This window comes from Ochotona curzoniae, unplaced genomic scaffold, assembly GCF_017591425.1.
Source record: "Ochotona curzoniae isolate NIBS_2020 unplaced genomic scaffold, NIBS_Ocur_1.0 contig_1673, whole genome shotgun sequence".
NCBI lineage: Eukaryota > Metazoa > Chordata > Mammalia > Lagomorpha > Ochotonidae > Ochotona > Ochotona curzoniae.
Window position 1 is genome coordinate 142404 of NW_024465156.1, and position 26335 is coordinate 168738.

General features: G+C 45.4%; 1 long non-coding RNA gene across 1 annotated transcript; it reads left to right on the top strand.

The window, feature by feature from the left end:
• Positions 1–7297: 7297 nt before the first annotated feature.
• Positions 7298–25258, top strand: LOC121148625. Its single transcript, XR_005882577.1, has 3 exons — positions 7298–7309; positions 8761–8764; positions 25157–25258. It is a non-coding gene; the product is annotated as an uncharacterized LOC121148625 (long non-coding RNA).
• The last annotated feature ends 1077 nt before the right edge of the window (positions 25259–26335 follow it).

Consider the following 26335-nt stretch of genomic DNA (forward strand, 5'->3'; position numbering starts at 1 on the left):
CAATGCATGGGAAACTCGCAAGAAGCTCCTGTTTTCCCAGCTTTGGATTGTAATGTGGTAAAGTCATTGCTGGCTTGCACCTGTTCATCAGGTTAATTGACAGCAGATAGCCCCATTCAAGTTAATTTTAGGCATGAAATGTGCACCTTGCCCTAGAAATTACTCCCTAGGTTCTGCACACCTGGCCTCTCCTGCCGCCTTTTGTGCTATATAAGTTAACTAACTGTAGGCTCTGGTAACTCCTTTCCTGCTTAAAACTGTGCTTGTACCATATGGCTTTCAATCTGATCAAAGGAAACCTCCTGGGGCCAAAGGGTCATGGGCAAAAGAGGCCTGGCCCTGGGCTGCATTTCTTAAAGAGAGGCTCAAGTTGCAGACACCCACCTTTCCCTGGTTTCTCTGCCAACATTCCATACTGCTGGGCCTCATCTCTCCCAGCTCTCTTGAAAGTACACAAGTTAGAGATAAAAGGCATCCTACAATTAACATCTTTACTTTTCCATCCAAGCAGTGAACAGAAAGTGAGGAATACAGACATACAGGGGCCATGCTCAGGGCTACCTGGCCTCAGAGTCTGTCTGCAAGAAGCCAGAGAGCAAGCAGCTACTGGGGAGACTATGTGTTGGAGTACCAAAGTGATGGGAGCATGTGACCAAGAGAGCTAGGCCCTGCTATCAGGGTCCATTATGGAGGCTTGTGAGAGGTGTGGTTATACAATAATGCCATAACAAAAAGTCTCAGGTTCCACGTGATGACAGGTTTGTAGAAGGGAAAACCTAGGTGGTGGGGTGGGGTGTGGCTTCCACGCTTGTGACCCTGTACTAGCTGCCTACCCCACCACATTGGGAAAAGGAAACACTTTCATTTCTGGGCAAGATAGTAGACGTTACTGCATATTGTGAATAAGTTTCTTTCTTTCTGTCCTTGGGCTGACTCATGTGAACCCCTCCGTGAGATGGTGCCTAATGGACACAATTTCCATCATTTCCATGGGTCTTTCCTCTTTTGCAGCCCCTCTTGCCACTAGGGCAGGCCACCTTCCCTCTGCTTCTTAAATAAACCCTGCTTTGCAAACTAGAGTCATCCACATGAACATCTTTTTGTAAGACAGAAAAGAGGTTGTTGCAGTGTTTCATGTTGAATTCCCTACCACACTAGCCAACTTTGGCCTGGAGCAGCAGGAAGGCTATGCGGGCAGATAGGCTAGAAATAAATATTGTGGGACTGAGCCTTCCTGGCCCTGGAGGAGCTTCCATGCAGGGCATGAGTGTGGGAGATGACACTGCAGGGTCAGGTGAGGTGGCGGGGTTGGCATATTGTGGGGTGGGTGACTCAAGTTATGCAGGTTGGGGCTAGAATGACTGTCAAAAGGAGCCCAGCCCTGGAGCAGCTGGCAGGCTCACTGCCTGCTGAGCAAGCAAAATCACTGGCTGAACCTGACTGGCTCTTGAGCAGACAATGAATGATGTGGCCATGTTCCTGGGCTGGAGGCATGTTGGTGCTGATTAACTGAGCCTGGTCCTGGATTGGCAAGTGGGACAACAGTGGGCATTATGTTAGAGTTGCCATGTGCTCACAGATGCCATCGCCTGCTCCAGCACCAAGACAGCTTTGCCGGCATTCCCTGTGCCACTTCTTGGCTCACCTTGTCACCACACAGGTTGCTCTAGGTCCAGGTCCACTTGGCCACAGCAACGTGCTCCACAGCAGGCACATCCCACCCACCTGCCTGTGCTATAAGGCCAGGTTGTTTAGGCTGTGCCCATTCCCTACCCCCAAACTTAATAAGCCTGTTGCATGCCCACCTGCTCCGCAGTTCTAAGGCTAGGTGGGCTTGGCCACCAACTCTTCACTCAGGCAGCCTCTTGCCCAGCCATGGCACTAGGCCCACTTAGAATCACAGTGTGTTCTCTCAGGGGTCCTATTTGGTAGCAACAGAAACCTTTCAACAAATGGCCAGAGCTGAATTGATCTTAATCCAGTATCCAGGATCTTCTTCAGGTTTCTCACATGGGTAAGAGTTCCAAAGCTTTGGGCCATCCTCCACTGTATTCCCAGGACACATGCAGGGAGCTGGATGGGAAGCTTGGCCAGCAGGACAGGAATAACTGCCCAAATTGGATCCCACCTCATGTACGGCTAGGACTTGTATCCACTAGGCTACTATGCTAGGCCCAAATGACAGATTTCTAAAATGACAAAATGCAGGGATGAATATGGGCCACATTCATGAAGGTGTTGAAACTGCAGATAACCTATAGCCCCAGGAACAAGATCAATCAGAGATACACAAAATCAGGACTAGCTACAGGCATATAGGGCTGGAGATATGAGGAAATACATAAGGCTTGTATAAGCTTCTAAAACACAGGACAAAATACAGAACATGTCCCATAAACTGGCGCAGTAGCTGAGGATTCATTTGTAGCCTCAAGTGAGTGTTTGTATATCCTGAAAATGATCCATTGTGGCAATCCATTAACAAAATTAACAACAATTAGGGATCTGCCATGATGGCTCAGTAGCTAAATCCTCAGCTTGCATGTGTTGGGATCCCATATTGGTGCCAGTTCATGTCCCAGTTGCTCCACTTCTTATCTAGCTCACTGCTTGAAGCCTGGGAAAGCAGTCGATGGGGGCACCAAGCCTTGAGACAATGTACACACATGGAATGCCTGGATGGGCTCTTGGCCCCAGATCTGGTAATGGGGTCCAATTATCAAGGGGACCAGCAGATGGAAGATTTGTCCCTCTGTCTCTCCTTTCTGTAAACCTGCCTTTCAAATAAAAAAAAAATAAATATCAAAATAGCAATTAGGAAAAGTCATTAAGAAAGAAATGCTATGTAAATAATCAATTTCAGGAATATAGATATTATCTTCCATGAAATTTTCAATTTTTTAAAATAAGTTTATGAGAGGATTTTCTGAAACAATTACAAATAAGATGTTTTAAAAGTGGTTTTGGGGCAGTAGCCTAGTGGTATAAGCATTGCCTTGCACAGGACGGCATCCTGTATGGGCTCCAGTTCTGATCCCGTCAGCCCTACTTCCTATCCAGCTCCCTGCTTGTAGCCAGAGAAAGCTGTTTAGGAGGGCCCAAAACCTTGACACCTTGCTCCTGTGTGCAGACCTGCAAGAGATTCTGGACTTCTGGCTTCAGACTGGTGAAGCTCGGGGCATTGTGGCCACATAGGGAGCAGACCAATGGATGAAATATATTCTTCTTTTTTTAAAATTTTTATCGGAAAGGCGGATATACAGAGAGGAGAGACAGAGAGGAAGATCTTCTGTCCGATGATTCACTCCCCAAGTGAGCGCAATGGCTGATGCTATGCCAATCCGAAGCCAGGAGCCTCTTCCGGGTCTCCCACACGGAAGCAGGGTCCCAAAGCTTTGGGCCGTCCTCAACTGCTTTCCCAGACCACAGGCAGGGAGCTGGATGGGAAGCGGGGCTGCCGGGATTAGAACCGGCGCCCATATGGGATCCCGGGCTTGCAAGGCAAGCAGCTTGACCACTGCGCCACCGCGCCGGGCCCGAAGAAATATATTCTTCTCTGTCTTTGCTCCTCTCTGTATGTCTGAATTTCCAATACAATTTTTCAAAATGTTTTAAAAGAGAAGCTAAAAGCTATAGACTAAGGAAACCAAGTTACACACACACACACAAATATATATATATATGTATTGCATAACAAAGGAAATATAAATACAATATCTATAACATACAGAATCGCAAGTTATTCCCCTAGATTTAATCTGGAGAAGCCCCCTTGACACTTTGTCTCTTACACATTGTTGTGAACATGTAATCATGAGATTAAACACAGGAAGGAAATTGTAGCAGAATGGTCATGTTTTACTCAGCAAAACTACCAATGTGCACTAATGGACCTTTTGTGGAAAACCAAACACACTGCTGAGAGGATCCAACAAAAATTCTGGGCAAGAGATCCACATATACAATCAAATTACTATGTATTTATAAGAAGCAGATATGGCACAATGTGAAGAAAAAATACAGACTAGGAAATGAACATCACTAAGAGAAATGAGATTGAAATTATTATTTTATATCATATATTTTAAAATATTCTTCAGTTCAACATTTTAAATTCAAATGAACTAATGGGAGAGTCCAGGAGGTGGACTGATGTGAGAGGCAACAGCAGCCACTGCAGTTGGAAGACTCAAGCTGCAACAGAGGAAGTCACTTGCACCGCCCCTCACTCCCCCTAATTCCAGATTTCCTAGGGATGGCCTGACACTCCTTACACTTCTGATTGGCTGCGCATTGTGACATCATGCGGATCCAATCTCTTTATGAGCGGTCCAATAGCCGCATTACTGGTTCTGTTCCCAAGAAGGAGCAGGTGGCTCAGGAGGTGCTGCCCTGTGAGCTCCCTCCTCGCAGGAGACTCTGCAGGATAACAGACTACTTGGACTTTACGCAGTGAGTGAGTGTGTGTGCCAGAATCTCCTCAGGATTCAGGGCGGGAAGGGACAGTAAGGGGACCTTCTGGTCCTCACTCGGCAGCATGGACCTAGAACAAAAACCCTCTCATAGGGTCTGGTGACATCGAAACTACAGCCAGGAGCCAGCCGCAGATGGCACTCAGAGATAAAAGGATTGTAGGTTTCCTTCTGTTCTCAGGAGAGAAGCTTTCTCTGGTCCTTATCTAATTCTAGCCTTGGCTCGCAGCCCTCTCTTACACCAACCATCAGGGTTGCTTGAGAGCCCCAAAATTACTTCAGATAAACAATGGATAAGGCCAGCTAGTTGATAGTCCGTTAGCTTGTACCTTACTGATGATGTTTCCATTTGGCCTTTGAGATAGACAAAGACACTGATATAGAAAGTCTGGAACAGGCAGGGAAAAGGCCAACTAGCCTAAAATGGCTCATCCTGTACTTACTGGTCAGGCTCACTATTTGCTTCTCTTGCACTTTATTAGGTAGGATGTAGACTTAAATTCTTCCTCGCTCACTGGGTTGTTGGGGATTTCACTACTCACCTGTCTAAAACTTTTCTATTCCTCAATTGTTAAAATGCAAAGTTCTGTAATACAGTCCATAATCACTATATACTGCAAAGTTTAGATTGTGGCCTAAGATTCCCACCCCCCAAATTTATCAATTTAAGGCTGCTAATGCTAAACAAAATCTAACTGCATAGAAACTTTAGTGTTGTTGTTCTCAGCTGTTATATCTGATGGATGTTAATGTGGATCTGTTCACTGTCCCTGTGCCACGCTGATTTAGGTTAAACTCAAAACTATGTTAGCTTGGGAGTAAAAAGAAAAAAAATTTTTTTTTTTTTTTTAATAATCTTAGTTTATTAGGGTACAAAGGGTCACGGGCTACAGGGTGAAAGTGGGTAATATCTTTGTTTCCACACTAATATAATCATTTTGCCCTGTATCTAGGGTTAGGGGAGTAACAAAGGGGAAAGCCCCACCCTACCTCCCACCCATCCCCGATTTCCAACATGAGGCGCGCTCCAAGGGTCCTGCTCATACAGTTTTGATAGTTCATCAGTTCTGGATTGCTGCCAATCTCTCCGTCCCAACCGTAATGAAACCTATTCAGAGTCCACTCCCTGACAGTCTCTTGATGGTTGGGGTTCCAAGATCAGCAGTTCAGTTCGAGAAATATCCAAAGAAATTTCATCTGAGTTGATCCCAGATCTGATTCTTGAGTGAGTTTGCTAGTACAGACTCCAACACTGTGCGTCACACCAATCAGCTTATGCATATGCTGGTCGTTGCAATTACTGGGTCCGTTCGGCTTCCAGCCCTGTCTTCGTTGTGAATCAATGGGTGTTGTAGTCCAGCTTGATTCTACCCACTTCATACTTGGTCTTCATGCAAACCAGTTGGAGCTGCAGCCTAGTTGAGGCGACTCCCCAAAACCCCTACCAGTTCTGCCCCCTACCCTGGTTCCCATGCTTGCCAGTATGCACTGCAGGCTTGTCCAGTCTGTCCCACATCCCAAGTAGCTCTCGCACACGTCAATGGACATTGAAGCCTGGTTCAACCCAACCAACCTATTATCCAGCCCATACACCCACTGGCAGGTGCCTTTCTGTCAAGCCACCCCTGCTCTTAGCCTGGGTTTTGTGCTGTCCAGTTAGGGTGGTAACCCTGAGGGAGGTGCCCACTATTTCCCTACTAGGCCACACCCACTCCTAGAGTATGCAGTCTCCAGGTAGTTTTGGCATTTGACTTGTCAGAATTGGCTCCTAGTACCAGCCTCTGCCAGCTAACGCTGTGGCTAAGCCCAAACACCCCTCAACCCACTCTAATTTTAACTTGCACCAGTCAGAACAGTCAGCTCACCGTGAGGCCCACAGGTGCTATAGCCCTGCCTAGTCTGAACTGCCCCCATCCGTATTCACACTTTCCAATGGAAGTAGTTATCCAGCAGGGGTGCCCACGTTCCCCTGTTGGCTTTGCCTCCTCCCTGATTGTCACATATGCTGGTTGTGTGCTGCAGCCACATCTGGTACGGCTCATCTCATCTTGGCATTACTTGTTGTGTACTGGTATGTGTTGCAACCGAACCTGGCTCGACCCACACTCTGTTCTGGTGCTCGGATTCACCAGAAGGCAATGTGAACAGATTCAGGCTGGTCTGCCCCCAACCCATGCCATGTGTATGCCAGTGGGATAATTTTCATTGCCTGTTTTGGGTTGTTCCCTATTGTGCTTCTTGCGCTTACCTGCATGGGACTGTGTCCTGCCAGAGAAGTTGCCCAGGCTCCCCCACCAGAACCTGTCCCAATGCCAGTTTTCACGCATACCAGTGGGTCCATGAGCCAGCACCACTCAGTTCGCCTGCTATCCTAGGAGGAACAGTGGCTTTTCCTGCCTGGCCTCCGACCCAAGCTGGTTCTTGTTGGATATTTCAACCCAGCCATGGCTCTTCCATACCCCTACCAAGCTCACACATGGTTCAGTAAGGGCTGAGACCTAACTTAGTCTGTCACACAACCCTCCCCGGTCCTCCAGAGCACCAGATGGTGTTGGAATTTGGCCTGGCTTGGTGCTTCCCATCCCAGTCCACAATTGTGCCAAGTGAGATTACGATCGTATCCTGATCAGAATGTAGCCTCAGTTCCAGCCCATGCGCTCCTTGGTGGGAAACTCCACCCAGCTAGGGTGTCCTGTTATTTCCCCAACCGGGCCTCTTCCCTGCCATAGAGCAGGTGTAGGCCGGTGGTTGTTCTGTCTCCGCTTGGCAGAGCCCCTCACTTGTCGTGGCCCCTTGGATGCTGTGGCTTAGTGCCTCTGCCTCACACAGATCAGTATGTGCAAGGACCTACTTGGCATGAGCTGTGCTCCAACCTGATTTCTGTTGTTATTTGTGATTTAAGGTTTGTTCAGCCCTGCCCCTTCTGTCCCCTTCCAGTGGCAGCCCGGCCCACCCCACATCCTGTTTAAAGATGCACATTTGGGTGCTGCTGCCTTGACCTACCCTGACTGTTGTGGATTCCTTTACCCATGAGTGATGGCAGATGGCGTGGTCACACCTAGCTTAGACCATTGCAACCCCAGCTTGGGAACTAACCCGGGGGATTTGTATTCCAAAGGGTTGGGCCCACACAACCCCACAGAGCCTACCCCCAGCCCAAGTTCTCTTGTGTGCTGGAGAGTGTCTTGATCCTGCCAAATGTGACCACTCCACAACTCCAACACTCAGTCGGGCAATGGTACCCAACACTGCCAAAGAGGCCCCCATCCATAGCTTCGGTGTGGGCTAGTATATGGTGATCAGTGATGTTCTATACTAATATCCCATCTCTGTATTCATAATTGAGCTGTTGCATCTGTCTTACTAAAATTATCTTCTGGACACTTCCCCCAAACCACTAGGTCTTGGTCCCCTTGCCTGCTTATCTCTTTCATGACACTGTCACTGAGAATACCCGAAAATTCACTTTGCACCTACACTCAAACTAGTCTTAGTCATGAGTGACCCAGGCAGCAATTACATATCTTGAAAACCCCAGAGTTTGCCCTTCCGGGCGGCCAGCAGGCAAAGCCTGGCACCCCTTGGTGCACTGGCCGCCCTGGGGAGGCCGAGGACTCGTTCACTGCCTTGTGGCAGTGTCTTTGGCGTGAGTCCCCCGCATTGGGTCCGACCCGGCAGGGGCACCCCCCACAGTCGCCACACTGCAGGGAGCGTCAGTTGCCCCCAAGCCCAAGGACCGAACTCCTCCCAAACTCCGAAAAAAAAATTTTTAATAGCTGCCGGTAGTGAATATACTAAAATTTAGATGTCAAGGAAGTAGTTACACGATGTGGTTTTCTAACATGTTTGTCACTCAATGCCACATTAATTAACTTCATGATGTTGTTAATTTTGATGTTTCTTGCTGTTGTTGAAGTGGTGTAGTGACATCTCATTGGAGGGAATGATATTCTGCCAGCTCTACTTTCAGATCAAGGATGGTTTCCCAATTAAACTGTTGAAATTATCTGGACAGTAACAAGCTGAACTCTCTACATGGTCCATGCCCGCAATAAAGATATCGTAACTGGTTATGAACTCAATATGGGGTAAGCGCCTTGGGGAATCCCAGAACCTGTGAAACTGTGCACAGGGACTCAGGCAAAGAGCTTCCTTAGAAGAACCCAAAGAAGGAGCTGTTAAGGCACCAGTACTGGTTTATCCTGATGGCATCTGATATGTTGTCACCCATTGACTTATGTTCTCATAGTTGGGATTAAATGTCCCTATGAATTGTAGAGGGAATAAGTCAGGTTCAAGAGAGAGAATTAAGGCAGGGAATAAATCTCTGAATGTCGAGAATTCTTATTCAATGTCAAGTGCTGCTTTCTGCCCTGGAAAATCACACTAGCCACAATTTCCTCCAAGATACAATTCAGTATGTTGTCTTTTTTTAAATCCTCTCACAAAATCAGCATTAGCACTTTAAAAGAACTGTTTCCTTTGAATGGCAGGCATGGGAGAAAAGCAGTGAATGGCTACCTGACACAGCACAGGAAAGCATCACTGACCTTTGTGGATGTGTGTGACAGTGGTTAAGGTGACATTGGGACTCCTATGTCTCCATCAGAACGCCTGGGTTTCAGTTCTGTGCAAATGCAGTGTGCAACTACTGCCCCTGCTGGGAAGCAGCAGATAGCAGTTTGGGTATCATTGTGAAAAACCTGACTTATTTTTCATCTCATGGCTATTACAGGCATGTGGGAGGTGAGAGAGTGGAAGAAAATGTCTGTCCAGTAAAACATACATTAATCAATAAAGCTTCAAAAGTCTTAGTATACCTCCTTTTACCTAAGTCCAGACATTTTGTTGGAATATCTTCTACTTGTGAACCCACATTGAAACATTTAAATGATCTTCAATACACTGTTTTTGTTTTTCTTAGGTTTAAAACACATTGTAACAAACAAACATGACTAACGTATCCTCTGGCTTGCTCATTCACCCTGAAAGATACCAATTCCTGCTTGTGGCCTGGGAAAGCAGTCAAGGACAGCCCAAAAGTTTAGAGTGGCAGCTACTGCCCCAAAACTGGACGTCATCTCTTGTGTTTCATCTATTTTATATCACTAACCCCTTGAAGCATTAATTTTTTCTTTTTCCTTCCAGAGCACCATTCCTTGGTGACATATTTATATCATCTAAAGAAATGATTGATGGGCCCTGGAGTGATGGCCTAGTCACAAAAGTCCTTGCCTTGAGTACACTGGGATCCCATAAGGGTGGTGGTTCAAATCACAGCAGCTCTACCTCTCATCCACCTTCCTGCTTGTGGCCTGGGAAAGAAGTCAAGGACAGCCCAAAGCCTTGGGATTCTCCACCCATGTGGGAGATCAGGAAAAGTTCCTGGCTTGTGGATCTTTGCTTCGGATCAGCACAGCACCAGCCATTGTGGTCACCTGGGGGGTGAATCATCTGATGGAAGATCTTCCTCTCTGTCTCTCCTCCTCTCTGTACATCTGACTTTGCAATAAAAATAAAATAAATGCTTTTAAAAAAAGGAAAAAGAAATGATTGGTATACTTTGTGTTCTCTTAGCCTTGTCTTCAAGGGAGTAAAAGCTGTGGAATGGCTAAGGTAAATCCTAGGATAGTGAGTTTGCGATACACAGCAAACACATTTATTTCCACTTCATGGAAGCCGTCCAACCTTGTGCACTCTTCTCTCCTCTAAGTCAAGCCAGATAGCTCTGATCTAAGAACAAGAAATCTTTTTCATATGACATGTTGTACATTACAGCAAGTGTTACCAGGAACACACAGTGGTTCTTTCCTGAGCTTATACTAACAGAGACTGGGGATCAGTTTCAAATTGAAATTTTATGTACTAAGTGAACAGGTTAACTTGGGAGACAGGAGGGGAAAAGCACATCCCAGGAGGGAGCTCAGAGATGTGATTCCTGTTGAAGGGAGAGAGGGAGAGACTCCATTTTTTTCTTTCTTTCTTTCTTTCTTTCTTTCTTTTTTTTTTTTTTTCTCTAGGAATCCTGATGAAATGCCATTTGGGAAAAAGCACTCTTCTAATGTCCCTGAGAATAGCCTCCAGAGTGGAGAAACTCTCAGTAGTAGGACAAGATACATATTTCTCTACAGTGTTTTGAACACAATGAGAAAGAAAAAGCTTTCAGTGGGAAGAAGATATTACTTATGTGTGAGCAACTTTATATTTAAGAGCCGTGTAATAAGCCACCTGTCAATGTGGGAGAAACAATTCAGGTTGAGAAGAAAATGTTCTACAAGAATCTTTATTTTGGCAAACATCAGGAAACACAATCAATAGAGAAACTCCATGGACATTTCAAGAGTGAGAAATCTCTTACGTGTACAACAGATGTCAAAGTAAATCAGACAAGCCGGAGAGCAAAAAGTTACCATATAAATAGATGCTGTACAAAATCTTTTAGATGTAAACTTGCCTTACCACCAAGCAGAGGACTGACTGACATAGGAGAAAATTTCAATGTGTGTAATGAATTGAATGAAAATATGTACCAGAAGTCAGAACTCACAAAGGATCAGAGTCTTCACACTGGAGAGAACGGATATGAGTGCAATAAGCTTAGGGAAGCCTTTGATGAGCAATCATCACTCCAGAGACATGAGAGTGCACCCCAGTCTCTCTGTCCTTGAAGAAGCTGTGCTAGAACTCCCCTGATAAGAAGTTAAATGCAACCCCCATCCTGTTTATCAGTCATATGTAATGAACATAGTATAACTTTCAGCCCATGTGGTATGTTATCTTGGCCTAACTGCATGTGACCTGAACACAGCTTCCAAACCTGGATGTAACATGTTACCTGTGACTTGAGAGGTTCCAGAGAGATAGGCATGTCTACTAGCCAGTTACATTGTCATTGCTGGGTGGGAGTGCTATTGAAACCATTGTTCTGTCTCCCCCCCCCCATTTCTACTCTATATAAGCTTGTAAGATCTTCCCAGTAAACACATCTTTCACCAGTCTGTCTCCCATGGTTCTGCAGATAAACAGCACCATCACCTCACTCAATGGTCTCAGAGCTTGCTGAGACTCCAGGAGGTATATTCTAGACATATAAAAATTGTCATCAGACTTTTGATGTTTATGTATTAGCTGCAGTTTATGTATCAGCTGCTTCCAATATTTTTCAGATCCATACCAATTTCATGCGTCATGGTTCCCCACAGTAAGTTTCTTGCATTGGATGAGCTACTCCTATAGATATCTGCCTCTGGCTGAAGTCTTTGAATTTTCCTGTCAACAGGTACTGAGTTGTAATGTTGTAATGTCAGCCTTGCCAAATTTATGCCTCAGTTGAAAGTCTTTCAACTGAACTCTTTCAACTGTAACAGTGAGCACCAGGATCAGCACTGTGGTATGACAGAATTATAAGCAAGCATTCAATTTCATAGGGTTTCATAAATTGTTTAAAATTTTTAAATTATACAAATTGTATAAATTGAATAATACTTTAAATTTCACATTAAAATGGGCTTATATTGTCAATTTATGTTGAGTATATTAAAGGTGTTATATGCTTTGTTTTTCCATAGCAACCAAGTAAACCTACTTCTTCCTAAACAGCCATCTGTATTCTGTATTTACAAGAGAGCCATTACTCCTGCAATCTGTCCCCAAATTATACATTTTCCTTCATAACACTTCCATGAGATTCTATTTCAAAATTGGACCAGAATAAATGTTAAGAATAAGGTTACACTGAAAAAATTCTAGCCTAGACTGAATTTATTTGGCTGGAACTCCAGCTCCAATGTGTCAGATTGCAGACCTGGTTGTCCAGCCTTATTACAAGATCCTCTGGAAACTTCACAACACATTGACCTAAGCCAAATGTGAAGCTCTCAGGGACAAGTGAGGTTTACTAACGTGCAACCTAAGTTAGGTCACCATTCTGAAGAATCAAAAAAAGAGTACAGACTCCAAACTTGGCAGCAGCACTCCAGAAAATAAATTAATAAAAATGTCATCCACACCAGGCAGAATGAAGCTAAAACACCAGGACAGCCCCTTTAAAATCACACAGAAGACAACTCAGACCTCTGAGTTAGAAAAGCAGTCGAGGATGGCCCAAAGCCTTGGGACCCTGCACCCACATGGGAGACCTGGAAGAATCTCTTGGTTCTTGGCTTCGGATTGGTGCAGCACCGGCCATTGTGGTCACTTGGGGAGTGAATCATCAGATGGGGAAGATCTTCCTCTCTGTATATCTGACTTTGCAATAAAAAATAAATAAAGCTTTAAAAAATAGATGCCAGCTTTACATTGGCAGGGATACTGTCTTTCTGAATCTCTTTTTAAATTTTTTTCTTTAACTTGCGTAGACTAGATTTAGTTAACTGTTAAGTGAATTCATATTTCATGAATTTGATCTTAAATCTGAAAGGTTAATAGACCTGATAAATATTGTGTGACTGTTATTTGTATGTGTGTGTTTCTTTGTGTGTTTGTGTGTGTATACAGTTCAAATGAAGAAACTAAGACACAGAACAACTGACCTTTTGGGTCACATACCCTGATGGTAAATGATAAAATTCCTTGTCTCTTGACTTTCTGCAAACTGATTTCAAATATTTTTGTTCAAGGATTTACACTTTTCTTAAAAGATGTAAATTATTTAAAAAAACATTTATTTCATTGGAAAGGCAGATGTACAGAGAAGAGGAGAGACAGAGAGGAAGATCTTCCATCCAAAGATTCACTCCACAAGTGGCTGTTGGGCCGGTGTTGCACTGATCTGAAGCCAGGAGCCAGGAATTTCTTTCTGGGTCTCCCAAAAGAGCGTAGGGTCCTAAAGTTTTGGGCCATCCTCGAATGCTTTCCCAGGTCTCAAGCAAGGAGCTGGATGAGAAGTGGAGCTGCCAAGATCAGAATCATCGCCCATATGGGGTCCCGGCATATTCAAGATGAGGACCTTAACCATTATGCTATCCTGCCAGGCCCAGATGTAAATTCTTAATAATGAGAATTTAACTAAATTAGTTTTCCAACGCTTGCACGCTTGTGAAATACTAGTGTATGATCAACATTCCGAAGTTCAGATACAAGGTGTCTAGACTAAAAGCTGGCTATGTGTCGCACCCACGTTTCTTATCGTCCAGCAATAAGAGGCAGACGCGAGTGAAGTCTTCTGCGGTAATCTTTATTGCGCGAACCAAGATGAGGAGGAAAGGCTCCGACCCCAGCAGGCTGTCTGCTCTTATGAGCTGACTGGCCCCGCCTCCGCCGATGATAGTTCGGCGTCATGATTACGCAGGGTCCTGGGCGACTGGATTCGTCAGTCCCAGTGTTCATGTGCCGGCCACGCCTCAGCTCACTGCGCATGCACTAGGCGCCTGCGCAGTACCGCGAAAGCTACGTCACCAGGAACCAAGGTGTGGCTTTTCCGGCCGGCGCCATTTTGGGTACGGCATGTGGCCAGTACATACAGATGCGGCTGGCAAAATTTCCCCATTTATTATACAATAGAAAAAATAAGCTGGTATTGGCCTGTCTTAGGTTGTAGACTCAAGGCACACGATCCGTCATAGGGAGGCTATGTAGCTTGACGTAGTCCCTGTCTTAGACCGATAATTGTCTGGGTCTATCTTACCCGTCATGGGCTACAACCACGGTGGTTGTAAAGAGCAATTTCTCGACAAGGCAGTTATAAGAGTTATTACCCTCTCGCGTGCAATGGACAAGTCCTGCGAGGTGCAAGGGCTAGTCGGGCGCATCATGCTCAAACTCAGTGCAATGCCATAATGGCCTGAGGTGCAGGAGCCATGATGTCCATGCTCTTAACTAACCCTGTTGAAGCATGCTCAACCATACCATGAGGGAGTCACCATTCTGCATGGCTAGTAGGGCTTGATGTATTGCCACACGATCTCGCTGAGCACGGTGTCTCAGACGACACAGGAAAAAAAGGCATAAGGCACAGCCTGTACACAAGAGCAGAATCAGCACAACCATTCCCACCCATTCCTTAATATGGGAAGTGATGTTCCAAATCCAAGTGGCCAGGGTTTCAGCAACAACAGGATCCACAATGGCAATTCTCAAGTCAGACGGTAGAATATCAAATTCTCTCGTCCAGTTTCCTATAAGGTAAGAAGAAAGCTGGCAGGAAAGATTAGCAGCCGTTGCCTCGTGCAAGCGTTCCAGCGGTTGCAGAAACATCAGAAGGCGGTGATGGACAGGAACGAGTCAATCGAGCTGGAACCCAAACCGGAACTTGGGCGTCCTGTGGAAACACACAAATGGCTCCTCGAGCCTGCCTAATAACTGGGTCTGGGCCCTTCCATTTGGACTCCAGAACATCCTTCCACTTGACCCAAGATTGCTCTTGCGCCGTGTTAAGGGAATGACGATCTGCAGCACTGAGGCCTTGCTCATCCAGCTGTAAAAAATTGATGGTGAAAAGAGCCAGGGCTAGAGTGGCCCGAGGGCTCTGACTGGCGAGGCCAAGCGATTCCCAGGTGGTTTTTTGTTTTTGCAACAATTCCTTAATAGAGCGATGAGCACGTTCGATTATTCCCTGACCTTGTGGATTATAAGGAATGCCAGTCACTAATTTAATTCCCATCTTCATGCAAAAATCACGAAATTTGGCTGAAGTATAGGCTGGGCCATTATCAGTCTTGATACACTCAGGTTTACCCCATGCAGCCCATGCTTCTAAGCAGTGTTGGATTACATGGATGGCCTTCTCCCCGGTTAGAACTGATGCAAAGAGCACACCAGAAAAGGAGTCCACGGATACATGAACAAATTGGTTCTTCCCAAAGGATGGGACGTGTGTCACATCCATCTGCCACAATTGATTGGGTCTCAATCCCCTAGGATTGACCCCCTCATGTGAAGCAGGTCTAAATTCGCAAAAGGCAGGGCAATCAAGAACTATCTGGCGCGCTTCCTTTCTAGTGATCCCAAATCGGAGTCTGAGGGTCTGGGCTGAAACATGAAATTGTGAATGAAACTGGCGGGCTTTCTCCCCTGAGGATGGTGGAGACACCATCATAATCATGATTTGGGTTCTGGTGGCGGCATCGGCAAGAGCATTCCCTCGAGCTAATGGCCCTGGTAAACCTGAATGAGCTCGGATATGGGTTATATAAAAGGGGTGGCTTCTATGCCAGATGGCCTGTTGAATTTGTTTAAAGAGATCCACCACTGGGCCGGACCCTGAAATAGAGCCAGTGGCCTCCAAAACATTCACTGCATTAACTACATATTGAGAATCAGAAACAATATTCAAAGGTTCTAGAAAGGTTTGTAAGGCAAAAAGCACCATATGGCATTCTACCCTCTGAGGAGAGACCGTCGCAAAGGTCTTTTTTATTACAGTATCTCCGGCAACTAAGGCTCCGGCTCCTGTCGAGGAACCGTCAGTAAAAATTGTAAGAGCGCCAGGGAGAGGACAGGCACTGGTTCTTATCGGAAAAACCACAGGATGTCGCTGTAAAAATTGTAGTAATGGATGCCTTGGAAAATGATTATCAAAAATTCCCTGATAGACAAACATTAAGATGGACCACTCATTGCTACACCCACTCAGCACTTGTAATTGCTGGACAGTATAGGGGACTATTATGCGGTCTGGATGACGCCCAAAATGAATTAAGGCTAATTTTAATCCTTTAAACACTATTGACGCGACCGCAGATGGATACCATTGAATAGACTTAATCTGAGAAACCTGAGAATGAATCCAAAGTAACGGGCCCTGTTGCCATAATACAGCAGTGGGGAAAACTTCTGTAGGCAATACACATAGCTCAAAAGGCTGATTTTGATCTAGGCGTACTAATTGAGCCTTTTCAATAGCTTCCTGGACTTTTATTATGACCTGTTGTGCCTCATGGGTGAGGGTTCGCCTGGAAGTGAGATCAGAATCGCCTTCAAGCAGAGCAAACAAAGGCCGTAACTCTTGAGAAGAGATCTTAAGGAAGGGTCGCAACCAATTAATATCCCCCACTAATTTCTGAAAATCATTCAAAGTTCGCAAATTAGAAATCTTGAGGCTTATCTTTTGAGGCTTAATATATGTTTCTGTAATTAAAGACCCTAAGAAGGCTTTCACTTGCTGCATTTGAACCTTCTCGGATGAAATTATAAGGCCATAATCCTGTAGAGCCCGCTTCAGATCAACGTAAATCTGTAACAACTGATCTTGCTCTTGAGCACAAATTAAAATATCGTCCATATAATGGACGACACGGGCCGCTGGAAAACGATCTCGCAGTGGTTGTAACACTTGGGCAACATAAAGTTGACACATGGTGGGACTATTAGCCATCCCATGGGGCAAAACTTTCCATTGATATCGTTTATCCGGCTCTTCATGATTAATGGAGGGAATAGTAAAAGCAAACCTCTCCCTATCCTTCAATGCTAATGGTATAGAAAAAAAGCAATCCTTCAAATCAATCACTAGTAATGGCCATTGCTTAGGGAGGGATGACAAAACTAGAAGGCCACGTTGAACGGGACCAAAGCACTGCATCTGTGAATTTACAACTCTTAAATCATGTAGGAGGCGCCACTTTCCTGATTTCTTTCTGATAACAAAGATAGGAGTATTCCAAGGAGAAACAGAGGGCTCCAGATGTCCCAAATGTAGCTGTTCCTGAACTAATTGTTGAGCAGCTTGGCAATTTTCAAGAGAAAGCGGCCATTGGGGAACCCAAACCGGCTCTGCTGTTTTCCAAGGTATGGGCAGCTGCATGCCAATGGCCACTCTAAAAACCCAGACCTTTACGGCCTGGATTTCCCCGGGGTTCAATTGGCTGGACAATACCTTGACTCTGTTTACCTAAACCCTTTCCTTGAATATAGCCCATTTTATCCATCAACTTTTGAGAAACTTCAGAATAACCGGAGGCATTGGAGACTAGTCGTATCCCCATCTGTTGAAGAATATCTCTTCCCCAAAGGCAAACCGGTAGGTTCAGGACATATGGTGTGGCTGTCCCGCAATTGCCTTCCTTATCCTTCCACTGTAGGGCTCTGGCACTTTGGGATGGAGCTTGTTCAAACCCCAGACCACGTAGGCTATGAGAAGTTTGAATCAAAGGCCAATCACGCGGCCAATACTTGGAGGTTATGATGCTCTTATCAGCTCCTGTGTCTAAAAGTCCCATAAACGGTCTATTCTCTATTTGCAACTCAAGCATGGGTCTATCGATCATATCCATCATTAAATTTATATAAGGAACCTCTACTTGGGTCTGGACAGTCTTATCTGCACTAATTAAAGCTGGTAAAAATATGAGTTGGGCTATAGGATCACCTGAAGCGACAGCAAAAGCACCTCGTGGGACTGAGCACAGCACTGAAAAGGAGCTAGCTTCCGGATGTAAAATTCCAGGTGTTACAATAAAACCTTGAGAGCTCAAGGCTGCTCGGCCTATCACAAGCCCGACCGCACCAGGTGGTACCGTGTCTGTTAAGATGACCGGTATCGGCGTAATGCCGTCCTCTGGTTTTAAGAGGACTCCGGTGGCGGCACAGAGGTCCAGGCTTGCAGGGTGTCGCTCCTGGCTGGGTTCCCTCATGCATGACGAAAGAGTGCCCAGTCGGTTGAGGGGACCTGGGCCTTCGATCCCCATCTCCCGTTTTTTGACTCCTGGCTTAAGGGGTGTTTTGGCTCCTGACTCGAGAGAGGGCGTCCTTTTATATCCTTCACTGACTTGCATTCATTGGCCCAATGTCTACCTTTGCGGCACCGTGGGCATATCCCAGGAGGCTTATTGCTAGGCCCTGCACGGCATTTCCTTTTCATATGTCCTGGTTTGCCACAGTGAAAGCACACGGGTGATGTTCTCTCCCTATGATTAGACCTCAAAATGGCAGCTGCTAGTCCATGAGCTGTTAAAGGGCCTCCTGTATCCCTACAAACCTTTAGCCAATCTGAAATTCCCTTGGACTTACGATCCTTGAGTAGGGCTCTACATTCTGCATTACACTGCTCCCAAATTATCTGCTCTACCATTCTAGTGTTCTGATCTCCCTCTCCAAAGGTCCTTTCCACGGCCTGCATTACGCGTGCCACAAAATCAGCAAAGGGCTCATCCGGCTCCTGCTTAACCTGTGTAATGCCCAGTTTCTCTTGCCCTTTAAGTGAAAGGGCCGTCCAAGCCTTTATAGCTGCAGTAGAAATTTGAGTATATACTGGCCATGGATATCTATTTTGATCATCAGAGTATTGGCCTTGTCCGGAAAGCATATTATAAGTCCAAGTCAAAGCTTCGCCGCTACGCTGTTGATTTGCCCGGGCGGTCTCAGCCAAAAGCTCCTGCCATAATCCCTTCCAATTTAGATATGATCCCATATTAGGGAGAACAGCCTTCACCACAAATTGCCAATCAGAGGGAGTCATATTCATTCCCCCCATACGTTCTAACAGGGACAAAGTGTAGTTGGCATGAAGACCATATTGCTTTACAGACATGGCCAATTCTCGCACTAATAATGCATCTACCTGTCTGTAAACTCTTTCCCTTTCTTCTTCTAACACGGGGAACATATTTTGAAGTTCCCGGCGTGTGACTGGATCGATGAAGGAGGAGCCGGCGCCATAACTCATTGGCGGGGCAGATGGCGTCACAGGAGGAGGAGCCATTAGTGAAATGGCTCCAGAGCCCTGAGGCCATGGGTCGAGCGTGGCCGGCGCAGTAGTACCGCCATTGTCTTTCTTCTCCTTTTCTGATCCTCGTCTGTTTCCTGCGGGTTGTTTGCGTTCTAAGCACCTATCCCACTTGTACCCTTCCTCCGCGTCGGACGTCTCCGAACTTGATGAGGAAGATCCTGCTTTCAGTTTCACCTTTCTTTTTTGCTTCAAACCGGTTCTCCTCTCCCGCTCTGTTTCTGAGAGACTGTCCTGGGCAGACTGAAGGGCTTTGTCACTCTCTCTGACCGCTCCCTTAAGGAGGGCATACACCGTCTGCAAAAATTTCACCAGAGAGATCTGTGCGGCCATGTCTATAACCAGAAGCGGAGGCTCATATACCTCCGATTTATGCTCCTAGTCACCCGAAAGTTCTCCCTCTCAGAGCTCCTTACCTGTTTTTTGGCCGCAGTTCTGACATTGTCCCATTCGAAACGGGAGGCCCCCTCCAGGTCCCGCGTTTCGGCACCAGTTGTTGCGCCCACGTTTCTTATCGTCCAGCAATAAGAGGCAGACGCGAGTGAAGTCTTCTGCGGTAATCTTTATTGCGCGAACCAAGATGAGGAGGAAAGACTCCGACCCCAGCAGACTGTCTGCTCTTATGTGCTGACTGGCCCCGCCTCTGCCGATGATAGGTCGGCGTCATGATTACGCAAGGTCCTGGGTGACTGGATTCGTCAATCCCAGTGTTCATGTGCCAGCCACGCCTCAGCTCACAGCGCATGCACTAGGCGCCTGCGCAGTACCGCGAAAGCTACGTCACCAGGAACCAAGGTGTGGCTTTTCCGGCCGGCGCCATTTTGGGTACGGCATGTGGCCAGTACATACAGATGCGGCTGGCAACATCTATGCCTGAGGTTTACATTGTTTGCATTTAGTAACAGTGCCTGCCATGTACAGGAGATGCCAGTTCATGCAGTGGAATGGATGAATGAATTATTTCCTTGCTAGAGTTTTTTTTTTATCCTATTTGTCTCTGTGCAGAACAATGGACATTTAAAAACAAGAAAGGCAGGAAGAATAGGTGGATTCCAAAGGCCTGTCTTCCTAAGAGGCAACAGGCCACATGCTTAGAACCCAGTCATGTGAGTTCTTAATAGTAGAAGTGATCCCTAAGACTTTGGACCTGGGAATATGTCAATTTTCCTTAGCTCCTGCTCAACAAAAGTAATATAGGTGGATACTTCAACAGTGTTTGTGAAGGGGATTATAAGTTTATTTTGCACTTTAAATTTATATGTATGAGGAGTCCCCAAAATTTTGGGGAATTGGGCATTATGAAATGCTACATGGATTTCAACTTTTTTAAGTGAGGCATTTGTTCAAAATATAGCTTACATGATTTGAATTTTTTAAAAAATTCAAATTTATTTTGTACTTGAAAAATAAAAGAAAGGATAAAGAAAGGTGTCTTCCATATACTGATTCATTCCCCACATATCTGCAATGTATGAAGCAGGCCTGGTGCAGCACCAAGATTCAGGAGCTTCTTCTGGCCCTTCCACATGGGGGCAAGGGCCAAGCTCTTGACCATTCTCCACGGCTTTCTCAGGCACATCAGCACAGGGCTGCATCAGATGTGGACCATCCAGGATTTGAACCAGAATCTGCAATATGTCACTCCATTCTCTTCTTGTCTGTAGAGTTTCCTGTGAGAGATCTCCTGTGAATTTAATTGGCATTCCTTTAGATGCCAAATGATTTTTTTTTCACGTGCTCATTTAAGTATCTTTTCCTTATCTTCAATTGAAGAAAGCTTAATGATCATATGTCTTGATGAAGATCGCTATTGATCAAGCCTGTTGGGAGTTCTGTGCCCACCCTGGATCTTGTTTCCCAATTCTTTCTGTAGATTAGGAAATTTTTCCTTGATTATTTCATTAAATACATTTGCAAACTCAGCTCTTTCTGCACCTTCCCGGACTCCCATAATTCTTATATTTGGCCTCTTAATAGTGTTTCAATTCTTGGATACCTTTTTTGATCAGATCCAGCTCTGCTTCCAGCTTTTTATTTACTTTCCCCTGATGACAGAAAATACCTTCCAATTCTGAGATTCTTTCTTTTGCTTGCTTCATTCTATTTTGCTGACTCTCCAATGTAGTTTTAATTTGTCCTGCTATGTTCTTAATTTTTGATATATCAGCCTTGATATGCTTTATTGCTTCCTTAAATTCTTTGAACTTTTGCATGAGCTTCTCATTGTTGATCAGAAGCATTAAAATGAGCTTTATGAATTCTGTGTGTTCCCTTTTTCTCAATGTCTTCCTCAATTAACTCTAAGGTTGTCATGGGTTTTGCTCCTTTGGAGGGGAGTTTTCAGTAATATTCATTGTGCCTTTATCTCTTCTTTTTCTCTTGGTCATTGTACTTCTGGTTAGCAGAGTCTTCTCCTTCAGGCAGGTTTCTAAGATGTGTTACCCACAGGTCTACAATGTGATTTTACTTATTGCAGTTGGTACACAACTCTTTGCTTGCAACTACTTGTGCTACAACCTCCAGAGTTCCAGGTCTGGGTTCTTATGTCAGATATCCACCGTGGTCTCCACAGCCCCAGCTCCTGGCTCACCACTCATCCACCTCTTGTGATACCATACTGAGGCTGCACCATTGTCTGTACTACCTTTCTCCCACTTCCAGTTGGAGCAGGTCCCAGGATTAGACACCAGATGTTCTGTCTAGATAGGTTGTTGTTGGTGCTGATCTTGCTGGCACATATTGGACGTTAGGTCTGGGTGCCACACGGGCCTATTTTGACCTGTATGATGCCAGAGTTGGCGTTATATTCATGTGGGATCAGTGCAATCCACGGACCTCAGCGAGTTTTGGTGAGCTCAGTACTTGCACAGTTCACTGTTGTCTCCTGCAGTCCTAAAGCTATTGCCACACTGTACAAAACGGCGCCTGATGAATAACTACTAGAGTTCTTGATCTGCTGACTGTCAGGTCTTAGCGCTATGCAGACCTGCCTTGGGTGGAAGCTGTATAATTCCATGTTGCTGCAGTTCACTGTGTTAGAAATGAGTCCACTCCCAGCTCAGCATATGCTCAGTCCTTCCCCTTGCCTTTGCCTCCTTATGCAAAATTGTGCCCAATTCAGCTCAAGGGGGCTGACTGGGCTATGAAATCCACCCTGTTCTCACACTGTCCATCCTGGATCTGCTACTCTGTCTCTGCTCAGAGTCAAATACAACAAACCAGCAGGGTGGACAGTTCTTTGTCTAGATTCACCTCCCAAGCTCCCAGTGAAAGTCCCTCCCCACCTGGTTGCTGGTGGAATTCCGGCTGCTGGTGGAATTCAGATTGCTGTTAGCTAAACGCTGCTGGATTATCAGTCACTGCAACACTACACTGTTGTGCTCACTGCTTTCCTGTGTCTGTCAGTCTCTAGGTACCCCTCTGCTGTTGTTCTGTTTTTCCTTTTTTCTGGAATATGTCATCTCTGCTTCATCCTCATTAAATGTTTTTCCATCCGTTTAAATGTGTCCTTATCCTATTTAACCATCTTAATTCTCCAATCATTTCTCTTTTTTAACTTATTTTATTTTTGTTACAAAGTCGGATATACAGAGAGAAGGAGAGACAGAGGAAAATCTTCCACCCAATGTTTCACTCCCCAAGTAAATACAACAGCTTGTGCTGCACCCATGTGAAGCCAGGAACCAGAAACTCTTTTGGGCCTTGCATGCAGGTGCATAGTCCCAAGGGTTTGGGCCTCCTCAGCTCTTTCCCAGGCCACTAGCAGGGATTTGGATGGGAAACGGAGCTGCTGGGCTAGAACCAACACCCACATAGGATGCAAATGTGGTCAATCCAAGGAATTTAGCTGCTAGGCCACCAAAGTGGCCCCATCAACCATTTCTTTAGATGATATTAATATGTCACCAAGGAATTGAACTCTGGATGAATGAAGAAAATATTAATGCTCCAAGGAGTTAGTGATATAAAACTGATGGAACACAAGAGATGCCCTCCTTTTAGGGCAGCAGCTGCCACTCCAAATGGCAACCCCAATTCTGCTGCTATCTTTAAGGGGAATGAGTGATCCAGAGGATAAGTTAGTCATATGTGTTTGTAACAGTGTTTTGAAACTCAGAAAAGCAAAAACAGTAAATTGAGGATCACTTAAATATTTTAATGAGGACATGCAAACAAGAAGCATGGACTTAAGTTAGGTAAAAGTAGATGTACTGAGACTTTTGAAGCTTAGTTAAGTTTTTGTTTTTCTTCAAATGGGCAGACTTTTCATTCACTCTCTCACTTCCCACATACCTGCAACAACAAGACTAAAACTACATCAGGGTTTCCACACTGGTACCCAAAACACTGTCTGCTGCCTCCCAGCCCTGGCAGTAGCTGCACACTGCATTTGCACAGAACTGAAACCCAGACATTCTAGTGGAGACACAGGAGTCCCAATGTCATCTGAACCACTGTCACACACACCCACACAGGGCAGTGATGCCTTCCTGCGCTGAGTCAGGTGGCCATTCACTGCTTTTCTCCCATGTCTATTGTTCACAGCATTCAGTTTTCTTAAGTGCTAATGTTTATTTTGTGTGAGAGAGAAAAAGACAATTTCCTGAATTGTATCTTGGAAGAAATAGTTTCTAGTGCTGTGATTCTCCATAGCAGAGAGCAGCACTTGGCATATAGGTAAGAGTTCTGGACATTCAGGAGTTTATTCTCTGTCTCAATGTTCTATGTTGAGCCTGGCTTATCCCCTCTACAACTCATAGGGACATTTAATCCCAATTATGACAACTTAGGAGAATGGGTTACAACATATCAGATGCCTTCATGATAAACCATTACTGGTGCCTTAAGAGCTCCTTTGTCGGGTTCTTCTAGAGGAGCCCCTTCACCTGAGTCCCCGTGCACTAGCCTTTGCTTGTCTTCAAGGACACTGTGTCACCCCAAGCCTCTGCCAAGAGAACGCCAGCACCACATGCTGCCCCTCAACCTTGGAGCAGAACTGTGAGGCAAACAAGGCTATGTTTTCTAACTGTTGGTGTCCGTGTTGCTCCAGAATCAACAACAAGAAAACTGCCCCAAACCCTTAGGAGGAGCATCACTGGAAACTGTGCTGGGCTGAAGATATTGTGCCTCAACTCAAGAAAATCAGGCCAACTTAAAACAAAACATTGAGGTCAGATGGTCCCCAAGCACCCCCCCCCTTTGCACAATTTTTTTAAGTGTGATTTTTTTTTTTTAAGATTTATTTTAGGGGCCCGGGGTGGTGGCGCAAGTGGTTAAAGGTCCTCGCCTAGCACGCCCGGGATCCATATGGGCGCCGGTTCTAATCCCGGCAGCCCCGCTTCCCTTCCAGCTCCCTGCCTGTGGCCTGGGAAAGCAGTCAAGGACGGCCCAAAGCTTTGGGACCCTGCACCCGCGTGGGAGACCCGGAAGAGGCTCCTGGCTTAGGATCTGCATAGCATCGACCGTTGCGCTCACTTGGGGAGTGAATCATTGGACGGAAGATCTTCCTCTCTGTCTCTCCTCTCTGTATACCCACCTTTCCAATGAAAAAATAATAAAAATAAATCTTAAAAAAAAAAGATTTATTTTATTTTTATTGGAAAGGCAGATATACAGAGATTAGAGACAGAGAGGAAGATCTTCTGTCCGATGATTCACACCCCAAGTGAGCGCAACGGCCCATGCTATGCCGATCTGAAGCCAGGAGCCTCTTCCGGGTCTCCCACACTGGTGCAGGGTCCCAAAGCTTTGGGCCGTCCTTGACTGCTTTTCTGGGCCACAGGCAGGGAGCTGGATAGGAAGCGGGGCCACCGGGATTAGAACCGGCGCCCATATGGGATCCTGGACGTGCAAGACGAGGACGTTAACCACTGCGCCGGGCCCAAAGTGTGAATTTTTTAAAATATCATTTTATGACACAGTTTCCCAGGCTCTGGGATTCCCCCAGAGCTTTCTCAGTCTCTCCCACTATATTGATTTCCTCAATATTGTTACAGTAGTACAGTTCATAACTCATCACAAGTCATGATTCCTTAATTGTAGGCATGGACCATGCGGAGAGTCCAGCTTCTTATTGCCCAAATAAGTTCAACAGTTTCATTGGGAGACCATCCTTGTCTGAAAGTAGAGCTGGCAAAATATCATCCCCTCCAATGAGATGTAACTACACAACTTCAACAACAGCAAGAAACATCAAAATTAACATCATCAAGTTAATTAACATGGTATTGAGTGACCAATATGCTAGAAAACACAAGTTCTTAACCACATCCTATAACTACTTTCTTGACATCGCTCTCAATTTTAATATATACACAACCGGCTGCTATAAACCCTTCCCCCCCTTTTTTTCTTCCAAGCTTACATGTTTCTGAGTTTAATTTAAATCAGTATGGCACAGGAACAGTGAAAGGATCAACAGTAACATCCATCATATATAACAGCTGAGAACAAACTTAACATCGAAGTTTCTATGCAGTTGCATCGTGTTTAGCATCAATAGTCATAAACTGGTAACATTTCGGGGGAGAATCTTAAACCGCAATTTAAACTTTGCAGTATTTAGTGATTAAGCCACAGTTTTACACAAGTTTCCATTTTAACAATTGAAAAACAGGGAAGTTTTACGCAGGTGAGCAGGGAAATCTCCAACAACCTAATGAGTGAGGAAGAATTTAACTCGACATCCTATCTAGTAAAATCCAGGAGAAGCAAATAGGTAGCCTGACCGGTATTTACAGCCTGAGCGATTATAGCTTGGTTGTCTTTTCCCTGCCTTTTCCAGACTTGAATATCAGTGTCTTGCTCTGTTTCTCTGAAAAGCCAATAGGTAGCCTGATCAGTAAGGCATAAACTGAGTGACTATCAACTGGCTGACATTTATTATTCTTTATCTGAAGTAATTTTGGGGCTCGCAAGCAACGTGTGGGGGTCAGTGTAAGAGAGGGTGGGGAGCCAAGGCTGGAATTAAATAAGGACAAGAGAAAGCTCTTCTGAGTCCAGAAGGAAATTTACAATCCTTTTACTTCTGAGTGCCACCTGTGGCTCCTGGCTGTAGTTCCAATGTCACCAGACCCTATGAGAGGGTTTTTATTCAAGGTCAATGTTGCAGAGTGAGGAACTCAAGTTCCCCCTGCTGTGCCCCTCCCACCCTGGGGCTTGAGGAGATGCTGGCACACATTCACCACTTCCAGCTTGAGGA